Genomic DNA, 22,208 nt, shown 5'->3' with positions numbered 1-22,208 from the left:
GTGTGAGCTGAAGATGAAATAACAGCCTTTCAGCTCAGTATGCCTGCACATATGTTGACTTGCTGTGACTCTAGCAGTTTAATGTGGCACCGTTTGTACCAGTGTGCATTTATGTCTAGGAAATTTATTTTTTTTCACACCCCTCAGAGCCATTGCAGACCCCTCAGGAGAGCTCTGAGCGTGTCACACAACCACCTTTGGAGCACCCTCAGCATGTGCTGAGGTCAGTGATGTTCGGTGGTCTGCAGGAAAATGTCACTGCACCAAACAGGCACAAGGCACTGTGGTTCAAAAAATCCTCCTTTTGTTATCTGATGCTCTAAAGCATGTGATAAACACCTCCAATTGAACTTTGATCCAAACTAGCTGGAGAAAGGAACTTCTCTCTGGTCAGATGTCTGAAAAGTAATGTTTCATTAACATATTACTCTGTCTTAGTTCATTAAAAGCACATATTCATCTTCATTTTATTAAACCCTTCTGTGACATTACATCTGGGTTATGAATCAGTCATCTGATCTGCCCATTTCCTTGCTTTTAATATTTCAAAACCACCATTAAAAAGTAATATAAGCAGAAATTTCAATCTCAGATAATTATCAGTATCTATTAATTGCTTTTCAGCTGGCATATTGTGCACCAGGTGAAACATTAATAAAAGAGACATTTCTTGAACTGTCCTAGAAAAGTCCACTTACTGGGGGAAATCTTCATATTTCCAGAAAGACTCAAACACCTGGCTTGTTGGCTGTTTCAAGTACTAATTATAATACTGAGTTAAATTTTATGTATGTTTTTAGTAAAAAAAGACGGTTCTGTGGAAAGCATGGATTATTGTGAAAAGGTTCTTAGTAAAAAAGCACATATTCTATTAAGGGAAATAGATAAATTGCAATGTTTTTAATGTATCCCTTTGTCCTTGCAACAGCTACTACATGCTATTGGAACTATTTATTATTACTATTATTTTATTTTTTTTAATAGTTGTATTGTTCATATTTTTAATTTAAATCTAATCAGACTGAAAACATTACTGGAAGAAGAAGTTCAGCATGAGAAAGAAACTGAGTTTTCTTTGTATTTTAAAGTGCACTCAGACAGCATCAAACATAAGCAAGCATAAACCATAAGGAGTGAACAGAAGTCTGACTTTTTAGAAGTATGGAAATTAATCAGGAGGAGGAAAACTGAAATTGTGACCAATCTGCAATTGCTGAAAATGCTTTTTATTCTGATGTGTGTGTATCAGATGCCCTGATTCTCCTCTCCTTGACACAGTTGTAAATTGGAAGTGGGTTTTGTGGGAATTCGCCTGTTACAGCCTGAGAACGAGACTCAGAGACCCGAACAGATTGCAACAAATAGATCCTCTCACATGTACATTGGTAGGAATTTTCTAAATGTGCTTCATTTTGAAGCAATCTGTATTACCAGAAACCTAGATTTGTGTTATCTAATTAGGTCCTATCACACACTGAGGAGCTGCTCAGCCCTGGGCACCTCTCTGAGGGTCACCCAGTGACAATTGTCCAAACTGGGAGAGAGCCAGTGCAACAAATCACTGCAAGGAGACAGTGGGGGTTCAGCTGAAAACAGCAAAATGAAAGATAGACCAGGGGTTTATCAATTCCAGAGAGAAGGTTTGGCCTCAAGGAAATATTGTGAGATAGATCCTGTCTGAAGGCAGCAGTCCCATCTTCATTTATGTCTACTGAGAATTTGGCCATTCTACATGTTGGTTTTGGGGCCAGAACTCTGATGGCAATGCTCTACTCTTTAAATCATGGCAGTGATGAGTAGGAGCAGATTAAAGGCGTCAGGATTTGGCCCTTTGTAGATTAATAAAGGCATGCTGAATGGGAATTTTGTCTTTGTGATTTTCTTGGAAGGGGACGAATAAAGTGCTTTGATCTAGAAAGGGGAGTGTGAAAGGTCACTGGCTAAGCATGTGTGCTAGCCAGTGCCCTGAGCCATCCAACATGATTAGCATAAATTAGAATCTGACTGCCCAGCTTTATTCATCTTTATTGATGTCTATATAGTTGCAAAGGCAGAGGGACTCTAACAATCCCAGCCAGCACAGAGAACCAACTGGGGCATGTGAAAATCCATAAAATGTTTAGTATTTCCAAGTGGAAGCAAATATATGAGTGTTATTAATGCACAAGCCTCATAATTTTAAAACCTGGGTTTTGTTTGGACCTGGATCCAGACCTTTGGAAGCTTGTCTGAAGTTCCAAAACTACTTGTGTTTGCAAAATTGCAGCCAAGTTTTGTGAGTTTATCATGAGATTTTCCCATTGTTTCTAGCCCTGGCTGAACCAGTGACAGTTGTTATCAATGCCCAGTTGCAGACCTACCAATATAATATGTGCACATTCCCTCAGGCAAATTGACAGACTGACTACAGTCCTGGGAAAACAGAAGCTCTACAAAACTGGACAAAATAGGCTTATGCCATGTTCAAAATTTCTGCTTCAAGGTCACTTTGGGAAGCAAAGACCTATAAGTTCTCCCCCTAACCCCCCCAAATGAAGAAAGACATTTGGTGTATAGATTTGTGACAGCAGGAAGAGGTACATTCAGTTTTGTACTGGCTCAGAGCATCCATCTCAGTCCACCAACCAGTTTTACAAAATCCTCCATCAACCCTCCTACATCTGTGTCTTTTTAACACCAAGCTACCAGGACTTCATAGTTCCATCCCCAGAAACCCAGGCCATGGGGTTGAGAGATCTCCAACGTGTTGCTCAAGCTGACAACTGTCATTTCACCCCCTTGGAAAATGAAGTTTTCCTCTTCCAAAAATATTGGCAATGTAAGAGAGAATGAGCATAAGCATAAGCAATAAGAGAGACTCTTTCATTTCTGACTACTTGATTATCTCTCTTGGACAAACAGTAGGTGATATTCAGGGTTCAGTGATTTGCAGAAAAATGCAGCCTTTGAAAGCAAAATATAAACAGAACAACATCCAAATCACATATCTGTGTTAAGGAAGTTCCTATGGTCAAGGCTCAGCTATGTAAAAAACATGTCCCAAATGACAATCCCTAAGCCAAAAATCTCAAGGTCAAACCCATAATTTTGATCATTTACCCTGACCTCTTAAGAAATAAACCTTAGCAAGCAATTCCTGCCCGAAGTCTGTAATGCTTGGCATATACCCTCTGCAAAAAGCTCTGATTCTGAGTTGAAGATCCCAAATGATGGCAGAGTCCGACATTTATGTTGGCATTTTCTTCTAATAGCTAATAATTGTCATTGCTCAAACCAAGAATGTTATTTCTGTAGTTGTACAATTAGGGAGCAAATGTTGTCACCACTGTAAAGAGCTTGACACAAGAACACAGTTAACTTGTAGCTGCCAGTTCTTCAATCATGCTGATTTTCCTTTTCCCACTGGAGAAATTTTTCCTAAATGGACAGTGAAATAATGTAGTTACTGTAGGTGCCAAATAGAACCTAAACCGAGTATTCAAATGGGCTTTTGTTTTTAAAAGTAAAGAAAAAAAATGTATATTTACAACACATGCCTTTTGTTTCTCTTTAAACTGGAAACACAGTATGTAATTTTCAGGAACCACAGTGCCTCTATTTTTTCCGACCACAAATTAACCGTAGTTCAGCGCAGTGAAATGCAGTAAGACTGATGGAATGCTCTGCCTAAGGGATGACTTACCCCTAACAAAAATTATGCTTTGCTTCCTATTTGTTGTGTTCAATAATATTGCCTCTCTAAATACTTTTGGTTCAGTACTGACACCAAATGAAGAGGAAAGCCTCCAGAATGTACAGACGTGCAGGATTATGTTTCGTTTGTCTTTGTTCGTTGTCCTAATTCAAACCAGTCACCCAACCGCTGACTTATGACTCGAGGAGACATATTGAGGGGTTTTTTCAGATGTATTTCACAAAACCACCCAAACTCAAGGAGCAAGTTTCTGTCCTCAGCTACACCCCTGCAAGAGCAGCAAAGTTTATAAGTTTGCACATGTGCAATGGCGTGGTTTGCAAAAAATCCTGCACGCCGCCTTTTTAGTTTGTTATGTTTGCAAATACAAATTATTTACTCCAGACATGCCTGACCAGTTTTTGCAAGAGGCCAATAAACAAAATATAGATACTTTGTACATCTACCAGTAGATGAGTGGATTTTTTTGGCCCTGATTAGAAATCTACTCTTTGAGCATTTGTTTGCTCCCTGGTTGCTTTAGTGTCAAAATTTTCTCATTAAACATGGAGAAGGGCAATAAAATTCGGCTTTTCTCCTACACCCTCCACTCTAAATTGCATATATGCAATGAGAAACAGTTGAAAATTCTTTCCAGATGTTAATTAAAAATCTCAATATCCATTAGAATTAGCCCTTGGTACATATTTATACCCATAGCAGATAAATGTGTGAGAACATTAACAAAGTACTGAAAAAAATCCCTATTCTCCATCAGAAGATCTGTCCCAATGCCCTTGGCAGAATTAGTGGCTGAGTGCATCAACTGCCTGCCATGTTTCTGAGGGCTGGTGTGAACTTGGAATTCTGCTGCATGTAAATAGCTCCCCGGAGATTAAGGGGAGTATTCAAGCAGGAAAATGTCGTGCACACTGGGTGGCAGGATCAGGCCAGCAGTTAGCACATCCCTCACAGTTACAGTGACTTTTCTTCAGATTTAGCAACTGTGATTGCTACAGAATTTCCATTAAATTTTCTCACTTGTATCCCAAAAGAAGAGACTCAATATTACAGTAACCGTAATTAGGAAGGACTTAAGAAAACTAGTCCTACTATGTGCAATGTCCCATCACTGGCAAAAAGAATGGTGCATATTATCATTTTATCACTGCCTGGTTTTAGCCACTTTATTTAAAATTTGATTGAAACTCTAATAAGGATTTGCTCTATAAATCCTTACCTGCTCAAGTCTCTCTAAGTTCGAGCAGTGAGCATTTTTTCCCTTAAACTGTAAAGAATGAAAGTTTGCAGGGAAATATTTTAGCTGTCAGCAACAGATCTAAAGAAGGAATTAATTCAAGAACTCTTGTGAGGAATTTATCTAATGTTAATAATCTGAAAGTAGGAATCTAGTCTAAACTTGCTGTCTCAGATGCCTCAGTGTCCAGAGGATGAACAATTCCATCTCAAAACAACTGTCGAAGTTAAGTAAAGTAATTACTCCCAGAAATGTGGTCTTTTATTTTTTTTTCCTGCAGGGAGCTCCAAAATGAACAGATAAGACCAAGCATCTAGGTTTTAGATGGCCAGCATCCAGTTGGGTTAGGTTCTGCTCAGTGTCCATTCAGTATCTCAAGTCTTTCCTGGAATTTTGATCACAGAGGCAGCTCTATCAGCAAGCAGTGCAATTTTCATCAGTGGCAAGGCCTGGCATGCTGGGATGAGCTGTGTTGATGCAGATCTTGCTGGAGATATGTTGTACATCTGTACCCACACAGTCAAGATCCCAAGTGCTGTCTCAGCCCGTTTCCTTGGTTAGCCTGAATAAAATGTATGTTTTTGTGATGAAATCCAGAATAACCTCTGTTCAATATTCAACTTTCATTGTAATCTTGAAGATTCAGGCTGATCTTGCTCCCAGACAGTGCATTTTGATAATGCCTCAGCTGCATGGCTGGCCCATTTCCAGTAAAAAACAGCAGTTCTGGTTGAGTTGTGTCTGCAGTGCTGGATTCATCCTGATCAAAGGTCAGAGGAGACTCCTGCTCTTAATTCTCTCTTCTGTGGGAATAGCTCCTGAAATCCCTCTAACAGGTAAATAATATCAGGAAGCCTTCCATAAAACTTCAGGAGACTCTCAGTTTAGAGCTAAACTCTGAAACTCACATGGATCTCAACCCTGGTGAGGATCTCACACAGATCTCAAACCTGATCTCAACCAGCCCTCAGCTCCCAGGCAGCAGTCATACACAGGACATAACGTGGTCCTCAGAAAAATTCACTGAGTCACTGTTGTGGCATTTTCTTTAGATGCTGGGCCACTGCCCTGAAAAAATATGGAGTCCCTACCCTATCTGACAATATTTACTGCTGTACCTTGGTTGAGATATCCAAGCAGAAGGGAGTTTTTTACTGTGATTCCCACCAGCCTGACTCCATTCCCCAGACCGGTGTTTCTGAAATGCAAGGAGTTGGCATTGCCTACATTTTCCTATTCTTTCATATCCAGTTTTTCTCTGTAACCATCAGGATTAGAAACATTTTTTTTTTTTTTAATGCTTATGCCAAGCTCAAATTAAGTCAGAAGTGTCCACCTGCACTGGGAAAAATGGGTGGGAACTCTACCCTGTGGAAGGAGTTTCACAGATGTCCTGACCCAAGGACTGTACTAATCTGGGACAGACCAGATTGATCTGATAGAGTGTCATGGACTGGACATGAGATGCCTAGAAATAAACAAAAAATAGGTGAAAATATAGTGATATTTTACTCTAAACACTTTCCAAACAAGAGGGATTTGTGGTTCCTGAAGCCAGTGCAAGACCTCTGGTGATTCATAGTCTTTGCCATGGTGTTGCCCAGTAAAATATTGACCAGAGTCTTGAAAAAGAAAAAAAAAAAATCAATCCCCAGTGTCCTCTGATACTGCAGAACTTAAAACCCCACAACTGATGAACCACCTCAGCCTCTTTCAAACGTGTCCCAGGTGGTTTCATGTGGTCCCCTTGTGGGAGGGGATGGATGACAAACAATTGTTTCATCTTTTCAATCACAATTTTGTCTTTATATCTACTGACTGTTTTGTCCTTTTTTTTTTTTTTTGGATAAAGAGTCTTATTCTGATTACCTTTTTGTAATTAGTGAATAGACACTAATCCAGACTTCTGACAATATCTATTACCCTCTCTGTATCTTCTTTTCAGCTCTGCTGTGTTTTTTTCTGAGGCAGGGAAACTCACACTGTGCAAAGGTGCTGGACACTATGGATTGATTGAGGAAAAAGTATTTTCTTTTCTGTCCTCTATTCCTTCCATAATAATGAAGCATTGAATTGATATTTCTCATTGAGCTATCTCTTATAACCCCAGATATCAAATCTGTGTCATAACTCAGCTTTGACCTCACTGGATATATGATGCTGAACCTGTGCATAGCAGCCCAGATTGCACAGGGTTATTTAAGAATGGGCAATGTGAAATTGCCTTTAATTGCCCTCCATGAGTACTATGGACAGCTGCAGCCTTTTGCTCTGAAGTACAATCAAAGCAAACCTGCTCTGAAATAAATATTTCTCCTGGCCAGACATGGAGGAGAGACTGAAAAGTTATTGGAGGCTCCTCTGCTGCCTTGCACCTCCATGACTTTCACCTGCAGCTGTGCTGCTGTGGACCCAGTAGCTGCTGAGCCCTGGGAAACAGCCTCAGTGCTGACTGCATCCATGCACAGCTCTGGTCCCCACAGGCCACAGACAAGACAGCATAGGTTAGGACAGCCAGCTATCTGGGATGGAAGCTCTCAAAGCCTGTATGAGCACATCAGTTGTGGAGGAAAGGCAAGCAGTGGTCTGGGTGCAAGGTGCAACCCCTCACAGGTCAGATTTGTTGGAGAACCATGCTGGAGAGAGCTGCCTGCCATCTCTCCTGGTGGGGTTCGTGCCCCACTTCTGCAGCCAGGTCCTACATAACCCCTAACTCACTTTATTCCCCTCTCTGTGCTGCAGTCTCACTCTTTAAGTGCTTCCATGAACTCATTCACTGCTTTAACCAGGATCCCCACCAGGCTCCTGCATCACACATCTGCTCTGCTGAGGAAGGGAGGTGGGAGTTGGGAGGAGAACAACAGAGCAGTGCTCCTCTGTTTTTCCTGGATGTCTTTCATTCACCCTCAGCTGAGTTTTCTCCCCATTCAGAATAACTAACATTCTTTGGGGCACATTTCTCCTCACAAATCTCAAGGAGGCGGAAGTTCTGCAGAGCTGCCGCTGCACTCAAGAGCACGTTATTCCAAGGCTAAGATCTTATTACAATTCCCTTACTACAGCAACACATTTTTTCCACTCCTTTTCAAAACCTCAAATGTTATTATGGCGTCAATGGTAAAGAAGTTTCAGCTTGCTTGGATTTCAGTCTCCTGGCCTGGGATGGAGGGGAAACATTATTTCTCTAAATACATGAACCCTTGTGCACACACACACTTGCATGCTCCTAGACCCCAATCTTGCAGTAGGATCTGCTCAAGCACAGCCTTCTGCCTGTCTGGAGCTGTGCTGAATGTAAATCAAGCACATCTGACAGATCAGACTCTTTTAATGCAGTGCTTTGGTAATGTTGCTACTGATGTGATCCAGGAAAACAGCAGCATGGATCAAACACAGCCAGGCAACGGTCCCAGTGTTGTGGCAAAGAAGATAAAGTTAGGAGAGACCCAAATGATGCTGCAGGGACTCTGTACATATTCAGGTCTCTACTTTCAGCCTGGTGGAGGAAAATGTGGTTTGTGCTCCCCACTGCAAGGTGGGAGGTGGGAAGTGGTGGGAGGTGGAAACCCAGAGCGCTTGCTGCTGCAGCTCTAAGCAATCAGATTCCACCATGGCACAGGGGCACAGAAAAGCACCTGCTGGCATGCTTCCTCAGCCCCCTGGGCTTCTACTCTCTCATATGTAAGATGGGTGGGGCTGAGTGGCACAGAAATTGGTGCTGGATTTTGGGGAGTTTGTGGTGCTGCTGTTGTCTCATTGGGCTCAGTTTTGTGCCCTGCCTGCAGGCTGTCCACATCCATGGTGACTGAATGAGTTTGTCCCTTCTCACAAGACCAGCACAAAACCCCAGCCCTCCTTGATGACTTCCTCAGTACCAAAGGAACTTGGTGCTGTTTCTGACACCAAAGCATCTGGTCACCTTCTTGCCTTCAACACATTTTTTTCTTCGGCAGCCCAGAGATAGGATGGTCTATTTATCACACCTGAAAACAAGGCATGGAGCATAGCCAGTTACTAATGTTTAGGTGCCTGAAGATGCAGATATGGAATTGTGAAGCATGTGGAGGCACTTCCCTACCAATGAGCTTCAGCCAGGTCCCACAGTGGGTCTGGGCTATATGCAGGAGGAATTGGGCAGACTCTATAACAGACTCTGTTGATGAGACTGTCAAACTCCCGTATATGCTCCAAGAACAGCTTGTTTCCCACCAGTGAAAATTGTTATTCTCGCACTGTTGTTTCACAAGTTCTGTTTCCAGCAATGCCTGATCACAGATAAGAGAAATGCAATCTCAATATGTACATCTTGGGCTTTGTTTATCCAGGACCAGCCATTGTGGTGACAAGAATGACATTTCACTTCCTTCTCCACAGCTTCATTTTCTTCCACTCAGACTTGAGCTCACAACAACACTGCAAACCACTGGAATGGGGATAGGATAATCCCCTGATCTGGAATCAGTTTCAATTGTGCCACATGGACAGGTATTGATATGATTCAACACCAAATCTGCATATCTTGCAGTTTGCACTCTACTAGTGGCTTCCTGCAGGCTCTTGGCATTGCCTAACACCTCTCACAGAAACAGTAACTGAGCCCAGCACTTCCTTCTCATCTTCAAAGCATCTGGGATGCCTTGCCAGAGCAGAGGGGATGAATGAGATGCCTGGGAGTTGTTCTCTCCATGACTGCCATAACAATGATAAACTCACCAGAGGATTCAATGGTGTGGCATTAAATTTGTGACTGGGCAACAGACCTTTGGTACCAACAATGCTGGAGCCCTCAGTGATGAGTGCTTGCAGGAGGAGCACCTGCAATTCTGAATCTCCATCAGAGTTACCTTTTTGCAAATTAAATAAATGAGAATGACCAGACTCTGGTTCCCCCACCTGAATAACAAAGGTTGGGAGATTGCCTGGAGCCTACAGAGAGGGGTAAGATCTGAATTTCATCTCACACAGGTTAAACAGATTCTGGAGATGAAGGAAAGATAAACAGAAATCTTGTCTTTTGAGCTAATTTTCACTGTTCCTGTGAACTTCACAGTTGGATATAGCACTCCAAAGTAATAACTGGTGGAGTGATCTTTGCAAGGATGGGAACTCTCTGGTGAATTGGAAGTGATTTACGTGACTTGTGAAAATCTGGGTATTATTTTCTGCCAGTGCCAACCTGAGGTGTAATAACTCAGACACAGGATGGAAGCCAGAGTTAAAATAAGTCTGTAAGGCAGGCATAAACTGTCATCCAGCATGGCCAAGCAGCTTCAGTGTCCTCCTCCCCACCACGAAAATTAACATGATTAGAGGAAGCAAAAGCAGTGCAAAGCAAGAGAGTTAAGTTGCAGCTGCCTTGGAAGAAAGGCTGGACAGGAATTGTTTAATTCCCAGCCCCTTGGCCTGATTTCTAACAACAGAAGGCAAATAACAGTGAAAGCTGATATACCTTTTATCATAAAAAACAGGGGCTCATTTCTACTTCTCTGATGTAGGTGTTGCAAAGAGGAGGAGGTAGGAAGAGAGCAGCTTTTGTTCAGCTGCAGGTTGCATAAGTCAGCCACAGTGAGCCTCTCTGTGCCTCCCTGGAACCAAAGAGTCAGAGTGACACTGGGGTGGAGGTCCTTACCTCATGCCCCCCTTACCCTAGAAGGGCAGCATCCCCCCAGCCTCTCTGTATTTTTCTGGTTCTTTACTGTGTGGTCTCTGGGCACTTTTGGTGCCTAGTCCCTTTGGTCAAGGATCATGTTCTTAGGCCATGGGTCCTGTGATTGCTCCAGGACTTCCTTCTAGTGGTGATGTTCCCTGGGAGAGACCCAAGCCACCAAAACTTCCCACTTCTGTGAAAAAGCTTGCATTTAGCCGGGAATTAGTTCCTTGAACCCCTTTAATCTGGGAAGCTACAATGGTCCTCAGAGGTCAGGACATCCCTCCTCAAAACCTAACCCTCTGACTGGGCAGAGCAGGCTAAAAGCAAGCTTGAGAAAGAGAGGAAAGAAGTGAAGACCTCTAGAGCAAAAGCACATTTGAGGGTCTCTGAGTGGTATTCCTTCTTGTCCCCTTTTTAATTGTTGCCAAAATTCTCTTAGTTAAATCTCTTCTGCCAGGCTCGAGCCTTGGTGTTGGTCTGCCATGCCTGGCCATCTGCTTTGTCTGACCTCCTGCCACCAGACCATCCCTCTCTGAGCAAAGAAAACTATCTCTGCTGTCCTGCCAGGCATATTTTAACAAATCCAGCACACTGGGAGAGAATATCTCCTTACACCATGCAAAGTACCTGAGAAGCCTGCGAGCCTCAAGGGGCATTGCACGGGGAAAGGAGAGAGGTTGGTTTCCCCAGCTGAACCTCAGAACTAATCCCCAGAGGAAAAAATCCCTCTGTAGCCCTCATGAGCGCTGTTGTTGGCAAACTTTGCACAAACAAGACTCCAGCAGACACTGCCACAAGGGTCCTCAGTGTTCCCCCCAGCCCGTGTCTCTTGTCGGCTGAGGAGCGATGCGATATTTGAATGTGAATGGCGGGCGCCTGTTGGCCGAGAAATGGGCATTAATCACCTCTGAACCGCAGCTCCAGCAGCTTCCAGGCTCTCTGCAGAGCTGCTCAAGAGTAAGGAGGGGAAAGTGGACTCAGAGGCCAGCCCTTGGCACGGCAGAGGTGATTGTGGCAGGGGGAAATGGCTGCAGCAATCAGCCAAGGGGAATTCGGTTCAAAGGCTCTCCAAGACCTTTAGGATTCCTCTCCTTCCTATTATTGCTTGTGACAGAGTTGATAAAGCACCCCAGAAAAACCACCAGGCAGCCATCAGCAGACGTCAATCTTTCTAATCTTAGTTTTGGCCTTGCTTGATGGAGACCAGGTTGGCCATGGAATACAAATGAAGAACACGTGAGTTTTGGGAAGAACTAAATCCAGGCAGCAAGCCGTGTCAGTGGAATAATAACTCAGCCAAACCGACGTGTATCAGACCTGGCTTCCACAGCACAGTCTCAGACTGGATTTCTAGTAAATATAAATCAGTGCAGCTCCACTTAAACATGGGATTCTACATACCAGAAAAAGCAAGCCAAGATATCAGACACAGCTTAGTGCTTCTGCCACCAACGATAGCCCATGGATTTCAAATGCTGTTGAACAATGCAAGCATCCACCTGACAGTCAGATACCCAAAACCCCTTGTTAGTAAAACCCTCTGGGTCATGGATACCAGCTAACTTCCAGGCTTCTTTCTCCTGAGGAGAGTTTTCATCATATGGCCCACTTCAGGGAGGGCCACTGGTCCTTACCTCTGCCTCTCTGCTGTGGTCACACTGTGGTTTGCCAGTGGCTTCCATTTGGTCTTCCTGACAGAGACCACAGCCTCTTGGTTTTTAGAAAACTCAGCTAAGCTCCTATGCATCAAGAAAAAACATGCAGGTGAATAAAGAGCTTTAAGTGTTTCATCAGTCCATTATAAAATATTATTAACCTTCCTTTAAAAATAGGAATCTTGTGTAAGGTAAGGAAGCCCAACTCCTACCAGAACAGGTTTTTATTACAGGCAGACTTAAAGCATAAGTCTTTAATAAGGCTGCATACAGCTAGGACTAATACAATCATGTCTCAATGGAGCTGCTTCCCAGATGCTGACAAATCAGACAACTTCTTCTTTGGCTCAGAGATCCTATCGAAGTAGTAAAAGTGCTTCCACATGTTCATTATGTAGTGCAGGGTTGCTGTGTGGTTATTAATGTGTTTGCTGTGCAGAGCAGAGACCCTGGCCTGCCTAAAACACGAGTCTCCCCTCACTGCTCAGTGTCTGTCTCCAGCAGCATGGCCTCTGATGTGGAGAGAGAAAAGACACAATTTTCTACCCCATGAAATGAGTCAGATTCTTAAATCGCTTCCAATCATTTTGTAATCCTTAGATTTAGGGCATACAATATTCTAAGTTAAGCAGAAAGGGTCTGCAAAGGTTAAAGATAATAAATCAGAAGACAGGAAAAAAGACTAAAAAAAATTAAAGGAAAAGCTATATAGGACTTGAAATAACTATTTGATGGTGCTGAACAGAGTGGGTTTGGTGACAGTTTGATGGAAAGAAGTATTAAATAAGAATGTGCATCTAAACTCACTCCTCTGTGGTTGGGTTTTTTTTTTCTTCAGGTGTTGAAATTTGCAGCAGAAATGTGGCAGTAACTCTCCAACAAATGTACCTTGTACCATGGTGACAACTCAGTCCCAGCTTATGGGTGGCTGGGCTTTGTTCAGGGCTTGTGATAAAAAAAAATGATAGGAAAGCTGACCTTAATTATTCTTATTTCTGATTGCAACTTCCTTCATCAGCCTGGACAAGCCCAGTAACCTCTGCACCCCAGTTTCCTCCTAAGCCGTGCACCTGTGCAATAATGGAGTTTTAATGCAGGCACTGCTGCTGCCCCAAGGTGAAACATGAGCATGAGAGGTGGCAAAAGCATGGTCTGAGCCCAGGAAGGCTTTTCCATGTAAAAGACCACTGTCTTGCAGCTGTGGCCATGGCTGAGAAGATGGTCACCACTTCCTGAGGGGCTGGATCTGCTCCTGAGGTTTCATGTATCCTCTGCTTGAGCAGTGACTGCTAAGAGAGAGAAAAAGGCAGATACAGTGGAGCCATGTAAAAAATAAACAAATCTGACCTCCTGTGACAGAGAGCAGGATTTGCATGGAGGTGTGTATTCTAGAGAGGCTCACCCTGTTCCCATCATGTTTATTTGCAAAGTGAAGGTGAAGCCATTGAAATAACAGCCTGATGTAGAGTGCATCAAAATCAGTGGAAAGACTGCCCAGTGCTCAGCAGTACTGGGCTTAAGTCATAAAAATGTCATGCTCAGAGTGCCGTTTTACTTCTCTGTTTTACAGCATTTCCCAGACAGGGATGGTGTCCATCCTTCACACACCACTGGATGAGAGAGGGAAAGTTGTACATGGCTAAACAAAGGAATTTGTTGGGAGGGCAGAGAAGTGTTGCAGGCTGACCCAATTGGTAACTTCAGGTCAACACAGTGTGTTAGGAGTCAATGAATAGCTTGGCTGGGAAAAAGAAAATGGAACAATAGTTGTTCAGATATATTAAAAATAAAATCTCTCATTTGAAAAAGGTCTTTAGATGAATACCTGTGTTTGCCTTACTTTAAAGGTTAAATATAATATCAGGAAATTAACATTTAGTTTGGGGTTGGATTTTGAATCAGTTTGACTCTGCTCTGGATGAATTTCATCCAATTTTTTTTTTTTCAAGTGTTTCATTTCACTGTGAAAACTACAAAGCCAGTTCTGTTTCAGGACTACTCCAACTTATATTTTCTGTTCCGAGCTTTTAGTTCTGTGGCAACATTAGAAAAGCAGCTATTCAGAACGTCTTAATTATAGATGAAACCACAGTCACCTCAGTGCCAGTAATGAGGAGATATCTTCTTGGACCATACTGACTGGCAGTACAGTAGAAAGCCAGTGCTGTACATTTCAAATTTATTAACATTCTCTTATAAATTCATTTCTCCTGCTCCTCTGCTGTTTTCCCAAACATCAATACAGTGGAATAAAAGCATCACAACAGTACAGAGCAGGACAGTGGAAGTTTTGGAAATACAACACACACAACCCCTTCCAGGCAGAAAGCAAAAGCCAAAGAAACACTGACTGAGCAGACCTATATGCACATTCTTTCTTAGAAACTCTCAATATCTGACTGCAGCCCCTCATTTCCCAGCCATCAACTGCTCCTTTCAGGGTTTATATTAACGTACTGATACACACACAAATCCTAGAAATGAAAAAGATGCAATTGCCTTGCTAAACTTATAATCCTGTACTCATCCTCAGCCTCTAAATGTGTGTGCAAAGGTTTTCTGCACACAGAAATCAGCAGTACCAGCACATCTGGCACCTTCATTCAGAGCTGCCTCCTGTGTCTGTGATGCCCTCTGTGAAGGCAGGACCCTGCCAAACTCACCAGTAACAGAGCCCATAAAGGATCAGTCGCTTGTCAGCTGGCAAAGGCAGAACAGGTTTTCAGCTCTATTTTTCCATGCAAAAATAGCTGTGTTTTTAAAAAATAAAAGATAAGCACACTGACATGTAAAGGAATGTGAGAACAGACTCTGGTAATCTCCATTGCATATATGGATGCTCAAGACACATGCTGGGACAGGATGACAGCACAGGGCTGCAGCAGTGACTTGATTTTTTTAGTAGCTTCATTTGTAATCAGAAAAGGTATCATAGAATGAGATATTTATTCAACTGTGAAACTACTGCCATATAAAAAAACTGACAGATCTATGTAGTGTTAAATTTTTTTGTGTGTTGGTTTGTGGATATGTTGAATGTGACTCTTGCCATCCATAACTGCTAGAGCATTAAAGTCTGGATGCACAATGTGTTTTGGAAGAGATGTGATCCTTTAGGCTCAGGAAGGTCTAATTACCAAGCTGAGAAGGACATTTAATCCACAGCAGGTCAGCCCATAATTGCTTTCTTTAGGAGCAGGCAGCGCTGGTTGCATTGGACCCAATGGCCAGATGCCCTGACCACTGGGCTAGCACAGACAGGTCTGATTCAGTCTGGCAGTGATCCCACTGCATAGGCTCAGCTCTTCTGGAGCAGAGTATCCCTTTTAATAAATTTTGTTCTATACATTTTTTGTGGGAATTTTTTTGGGGGCACTATTATTCTTTGGACTTTGCAGGAAAAAAAAACAAACCACCCCCCATTCTGGCTGATTTTTCAAAGTTTATTAAGAACATAATTGGAATCTTTCTATACTAAAAAATATTTCACCAGAGATTGATAAGGGTGTGCAGACTAAGGATAAAGGCAAACTTAATCACTGCTTTTATTATTCTGTTTTCCTGAATAGGGTAATTTCCCATCATCCTGAGTGTCTTGAACAGCCACAAGCTCGAAATAGTGATGATGGAATTTCCTGGGAACAAATTAATGTGGAGGCACCGGGATATTACAGTAATAGTGTGTTAAAGGAATGTGCCTTTTACCACACGCCTCCTTGGTACTGATGTATATTTTGGCTAACACCAAGTGTCACTTGCAAAATGTGCACCATGTTGTGGCCCGTGTTTTTCTGGCCTCTCCCAGACCGAAGTGGGGAGCCTTATTTCATGTTAGTCACTCCTGATCGTGGTCCTGCAGCTCTTTCCCATGCAGGCAGAGCTCCCACTGATTTCCAGACGGGCATGTACAAGTGAGGGCTGCTGGATCTGTCCCTAACATAGTAAAAATAGACAGTTACTTGGTTGTTTTCATTAAAAGGAGAGGAAGGAGAGCATTATATAACAGGAGGGTTTTTGGGGGGAGTGCTGGTTTATTTAAAACCTCCAGTGATAGCTGCTTTCCCTGACTGGAACTGGCTCTGCAGCAGGGCAGGAAAGCTGGGATCTTGCCATTGCTGGAGAGCAATGCTCTTTTCTTTATTAGCAGACAATAAGCCACATTCAAGACATGCTAAAGAGCTGGAAGACAAGCAGGCAAAGCAGAGAAATTCAAAGTGAGAGCTGGTGCTTGGGAGTCTGGTGTTTGCATTTGCCTGGGAGGTAGAGGCAGACAGCACAGAAGATGCAGCAGCTCTTTGCCAGTGCTCTCAGTGCTAACAGAAATCTGGAGGCACCACTGGGTTGGTTTAATTGACATCTGTGCAAATTGCCTGCCTGTAGTAGGCAGCAATCCTGCAGGACTGGGGCAACTGGGTAAGTGCAGGGGGCAGGGCACACCTGAGAGGAGATGGCATTTTTTAGGGCAGTGAGGGGAATTTAAGGACCTTGCAGCAAGTGAGGAGAAGGGGTGCACAGGGGCTGAAGGTTCTGCTGCTGAAGGGAGTTTGGCCCCTGTGCCACATTATAAAGAGGTATTTCAATGCTTGCAACTTCTGTTCTGGCTCTGGGCACCATCCTCATGGAGACAGGTCTCACCTGCCCAAAGGATATGGCCACATGAGCAGTCCAAAGGCTGCTGTCTCTGGTAAGAGAAAATGCCTGAAGAGAGTGGGAGCTGAACTTACCTACTACATCCCTAGATCATCTCCTGGCTGGCTCCTGTCCTGATCCATGTCTTCTTGGAAAAGCATGGCTCACCACATACTTGGAGGAGGTTCCTCACCTGTGGCCTCCCAGCAGAGCTCCACGTGCTGTGGGACATGGGTGCAGGTCTGAGGCACGGCCATGGAAGGGTGCTGGCACACCCTGAGCTGGCTGCAGGCCTCCCAAAGGATGCCAGCCCTCTGATGACACCACACTGGGTGTCCTCAAAAGTCCTCAGAGTGAATTATTTTGCATTGTGCATGCATTGATTCCAAGCCTAGTTTTCCTATTGTTTTCAGCAGAATTTGTTTTTGGCCACAAGGCATTGAATCAACATAGTGTTGAGTCTGGCAAGTCAAGAGAACTAGGACACCTGATTAGGAAAAGGCATTTTTTAAAAATTATTCTCTGCCTGCAAAACTTACATGTAGAGTTGGATGTAAAAGGACAAAATGCTGTCACTTCTGTGGGACTTTGGTAAATCCTGATATGCTTTGCAGAGCACTTGGTTGTAGACGCCAAAAGTAGACCCAATTCTAAGTGAAATACAGAATATTCTCACTGTGAACAATAGGTTGTGTTCATTCCAATTTTATCACAATATTGGGGTTCACAACATGCAAAGACAAGAAGTATCAGAGTCCTGGTGAAGGCCATCTGAAAAGCTCGTTTCAGAATGATCACTAAATAAAAAAACAGAGAAAAAAAAGTAAGAAAAAATATTTCAGCAGTGAGACATTAATTTTCAACATTGAGCCAAGGGGCATTTCTCACATGTAGTTTCAAATGAAGAAAAAAAAAAAAGAATTGTTGGCACAGCCTTTTCTCCAGTGGTTCCAGAGGAGTAATTAAACAGGAGCCACTCGGAGCCGGCTCGGGGGAAAGCATACACTATGATCTTGGAGTAGGAAGGACTGTGTGCCTGCCTGCTTGCCTCTGTGTGTGTGCACATTGAGGCTTTTTCATTTTTTAATCATATTTGTGCATTATTTTCCTGTGTGTCCGTGGCACCTTATTTCAATGAACAGTTTGAAAGGCATATGCTGTTGAGCAAAGGGGAGAGAAAATCTCCTGATCTTTTTTTCTCTTGTCTCAGTGAACATGCCATTTTTGATGCTTTTCCTAGGACTTCTATGACCTATGCTTTACACCACCTGGCTGGTTTAATTCATGAATCCTCTATTAATATGACAGGCTCTGCAAAGGTGACTAAAATGTTAAGGAGACAGATGTCATCAATATCTCTCAAGGGTAAATACTTGAATTTTGCTCCCTTTTTGTGTGACTGGTCTCTGTTCTGATCTTGGCACTGTGGCTGAGCCACTGAGACTAATTCATTTTTGTTTCTCCCTCAGATGCTCTGGATGAATGCTAATCATAATTTTAACAGTTCCCTGTGCTTTCCTCAAGTGTCAAAGCCTTTCTTTTCTGCCACTCCTGGTGGAGAAACCCCATCTTACACAAATGAGCAATGTAGTTGCAAGCACCCTTGTAACTCATAAGAAGACACAGGCTGCTTTCTATTACTAGCAGGGCACAATTTGTCCTTCAGGCAAGAAAACAATCCTTTGCTAAGGGTATTGCTAGCTCCATGCTGAGTCAGCTCAGCATCTTGCTCTCATAGAGACCTCACCTGGAAAAATATCTCAGGGCCTGATGTGGCTGTCCTAGTGGTGACTAAAGTGGAGGCTGGACTAAGCAGAAGCAGATCTGAGGTAGATACAGCACAGGGAAGGGAGAAAGGGTCCCAATGGCACAACGAGATTGTTTAAACAACAAATGGTCATCACCAGAGGGGCTAAGGAAAGGAGGATGATCTTTGGGGTGGTCTCAGCATTAAGTGGGAGCAAACTAGCAAACTCAACATTTTTCCTGTGCTTAGAAAGCAGCAAAAGCAAGGAAATTAGTAAACTTCTTATCTTAATTTCTTTGCAAGTTGCTTAGTGCTTTGGACCACATTAAACTGCCCGAATTGAGCCCATGTAAGAAACCAGATGTCAGGCCCAGATCCAGCCACGCTGTTGGCTCTGGGACACAGCTCATATCTGAGCCCAGGATGCACATCGTGGGCCTGTTCTGGCCTGAGCATGCTGCACTTCTCTTCCCAGACAAAGCCCCATATCTACGCTGTCCACATCATATTTATCCTTAGGAGACCGAACCAGGAAGATTGTTTCATCTTTGGAAAAAACCTCTTTTGCAAACGGCCATTGTGCTGGTCTCATCTCTCCTTTCACACTCCTTCCCAAGGCAGTTACTTGTCTGCTGTAATTTACTCTTTAATGCAGCACTTTCCTATTCTGTGAGACAACAATCATGAAGCATTTAAATTCCAATTGAGTAGGGCTGGAGTGCAGAGGGGCTGCGGCTTGTGCAGAGGGGACAATGGGAACCTGAGACAGGGGACACCAGTTCAAGGCCCCCCAGGAAGGAAGGCTACAAGCTTCTCCCTCACATTCCCATCTCCCTAGAGATGTAAATCAAGAAAAAGAAGGGAGGGGAAGAGGAGGAGGGGGGTGTTTATAGAAAGAAAAGGGAAAATGGATTGAGTTGTGCTGAATTCTAAGACAAGGATCAGCTACACAAGAGAACTATTGAATAGCTGTGAAATCTGGAATTGAGCCATCAAAAAAGCTGCTGAGCTGCATGTGAATCAGGTTGATTGTTTTTGAGAAGCACCTGATTTTTTTTTTTTGCCCCTCTCTCTCTCCCAGGCTCTGTGCTTAGCCTTGGAATTTGAACATGACTGCTGATGTGCTAAAAAGCTTTTCCTTGAGATAGAGACATTTTAGGGACCAGGAAGGGAGGGAGGGTGGGAGAGTGTCTCTCTGGATGTGAAGGCCATGGTACTGGGATTGTGAGCTGACAGGTTCCCCATTGCTCTGGGGAATGGCATCGAGGAGTTCCCACTGCTGGCAGAGACCAAGCAGGAAAAGCAAAGGGCTCTAACTCCCCGGGACAAGGAGCTCCAAGGGCTGTTGGCTGCCCTGTAGCTGGGCTGCAAGTACATTTTGCCAGCTCTTCACTGGGTTTGTGCTCTCAGGAATTCACATTTCCTATCTTGTCTCCCAGGACAGAGACAGCACCTATTGCCTGCTGAGTGATCCCTGCTGGACCTTGGGAAAATGAATTGCAAAGCCCAAATTTAATACTACACAAATCAGCACAGTGTCTGATTTTCTCATGTGCAGTGGTAGAGTTATAATTCCCTCTGCAGCATTCACTAGTGAGGGAAGCAAAGCACAGGGATGCTGTTTTCCCAAAGAGAACTATTATTCCAGAGTGGCCTAAAAAGGCACATGAAAGAAAGAAAAATATAATAATAGCAAGGCTGCTTTGAAAAATCTAGTATTTTGCCTAGGGTTATGGATGAGTTGGGATTGCAAGAGTGAAACCTTGCCTTTCCTCATTTGCTATGTCTGAGAACTGTCTCTGTTCTAATTTATTATTATTGTATTGCATTATTGTGTAATTTTATTGCATTAAAAATCATGTGAATAGCACCATGGTGCTCTGCAACACAGAGCCACTGCTCCAAGGAGCCTGGTTAAACTGCTTCCAGATTTGACTCAAGAGACCTACCACTCTATTACCTTATGCACAAAACATCTGCATTGTTTTATTGTTGTTTGTTTACTGAGCACTGAGGGTAAGCACCGCGCTGGGAGAATTTACACAGTCTGGACATTTCTATCACACTTGAGCTCTTCTGCAGTGGGATGGGCTCATGTGGCCTCTTCCTTCTTCCCTCTGTCGTGGTACCCTAGCTCAGCCCAACCCCACAGCCTCTCTGCCCCTCCAGAAGAAGTTGACAAGACTCAGTTTCCTCCCAAGCTGTGGAGGGATGTTCAGACCCTGCAGACCATCTTTGCCTGTAGACCACCCTTGTCCTGCCCGTGTTGGTGAGACAAATGGCTGAGAAGCCCTGGGTACCTTGGAGCAGCCCTGGGGTCGGTCTCAGTGCCACCTTCTCCCCACAAGAGCGTGTCTCTGGAGCCCGTGTAGCCCACGCACAGCAGGATGAGCTTCGACAGCAGCCCAAAATGGCCAGGACACTGCTGTGCTGGTGTCCGCAGTGACACTGGGCACCCCCAAATGGGCCTGGCACGGGTCTGGAGACAGGGAAGGGCAAGAGGGAGCCCAGCACACCCTGCTCAGGCAGCTCCGACCCCAGGCACCAGAGGGGAAAAGGCTCAGTCCTCAGGGGGTTCTTCTTTCCTTTCAATAGAGAAGACGCTCTCATGGGATGCTCCTTGTAGCAGGGAGGGTTGGAAACACCCCAGCATCCCCTCTCAGCACCCAGTCTGCTTTTGTGCTCTCGATGCCCGGGCAGAGCCCAGCACCCCAAGGTGCTGCCCTGAGGAAAAGCTGCCACCATCGGCAGCGCCCCGTCGCGCCGGGTGAGGCACTCTGAGGGGATCCTGGCGGCCGTGGAGTGCCTCGGCCCGGCGGAGGTCAGGGGCAGCGGAGGGCAGCCTTTGTGCACAGGCCGCCGCTGCCCGGGCAGGCCCCGGCCATTCACACCGGGCCGGCTATGGCCTCTTGAAGTTAATGAAAAGGCTCTCCGGGATGTCGGGGGGTTTGGGGCTGAGCCCTCGCTGTGCGAATGAGATCCACATCTTCTTTAACTCAGCAGCACGGCAAGCTCCGGGAGCACCCAGAGACGCCCAGGCTGAGCGCTCTCGGATAGGTGCAGGAAGCATCTTCTCATCCCAGTTGCTAAAGCACCTCAGGTTATTTTCCTTTTTTTTTTTTTTTCCTTTCTTTTTTTTTTTTTTAAGGAAAAAATAATTAACCTTCACCTCAGGTCCCAACTCGCATAACCACAGATGAGATTCTACTAATAATTTGCTTGCCTAAGTGACTCATAATAAACACTGTTAGTTTACTTTTGCTTTGGGAGCAGCTGATCTTTGGAACAAACCGCCCACAGGCGTAAAATCATGTCACCCATTTGCTGATTTAACCCCCTGAGTGCTCACACATCTGCAGACCCTGCTAAGCTGCCGCTTGTAGGAAAACCTGGAGTCTGGAAAATGTTGTCATCAAATGTAAAATAATATCCAGGGAGGATGAGATCTCTTCTTTACCTGTTTCAGACTGAGGTGCCTTTGCTCAGGTTGGTGGCCCCCTCATAAGGCTCCAGGGATGAGGGTGAAGGCAGGGACTTCCTGCTCCATCCAAATCTGCTGACCAGCTATTTATTTGCATTTTCTGAGGTAGCATATT

The 22,208-nt window shown here is 44.1% G+C and overlaps 1 long non-coding RNA gene across 2 annotated transcripts; it reads right to left on the bottom strand.

Moving 5' to 3' along the window:
* Window positions 1-15,665: 15,665 nt before the first annotated feature.
* Window positions 15,666-21,275, bottom strand: LOC135300115 (uncharacterized). Of its 2 annotated transcripts, XR_010361997.1 has the most exons (4): window positions 20,913-21,275; window positions 17,405-17,662; window positions 16,961-17,086; window positions 15,666-16,169 (listed from the first exon to the last, which is right to left on the bottom strand). It is a non-coding gene; the product is annotated as an uncharacterized LOC135300115 (long non-coding RNA). The 2 variants fall into 2 exon arrangements; XR_010361996.1 differs by having other exon boundaries at window positions 17,405-21,275.
* Between the last annotated feature and the right edge of the window lie 933 nt (window positions 21,276-22,208).

The sequence above is a fragment of the Passer domesticus genome, chromosome 4 (assembly GCF_036417665.1).
Source record: "Passer domesticus isolate bPasDom1 chromosome 4, bPasDom1.hap1, whole genome shotgun sequence".
Taxonomy (NCBI): Eukaryota; Metazoa; Chordata; class Aves; order Passeriformes; family Passeridae; genus Passer; species Passer domesticus.
Note: the sequence above shows the minus strand (reverse complement) of the source record. Positions and strands in the feature narration are given on the sequence as shown.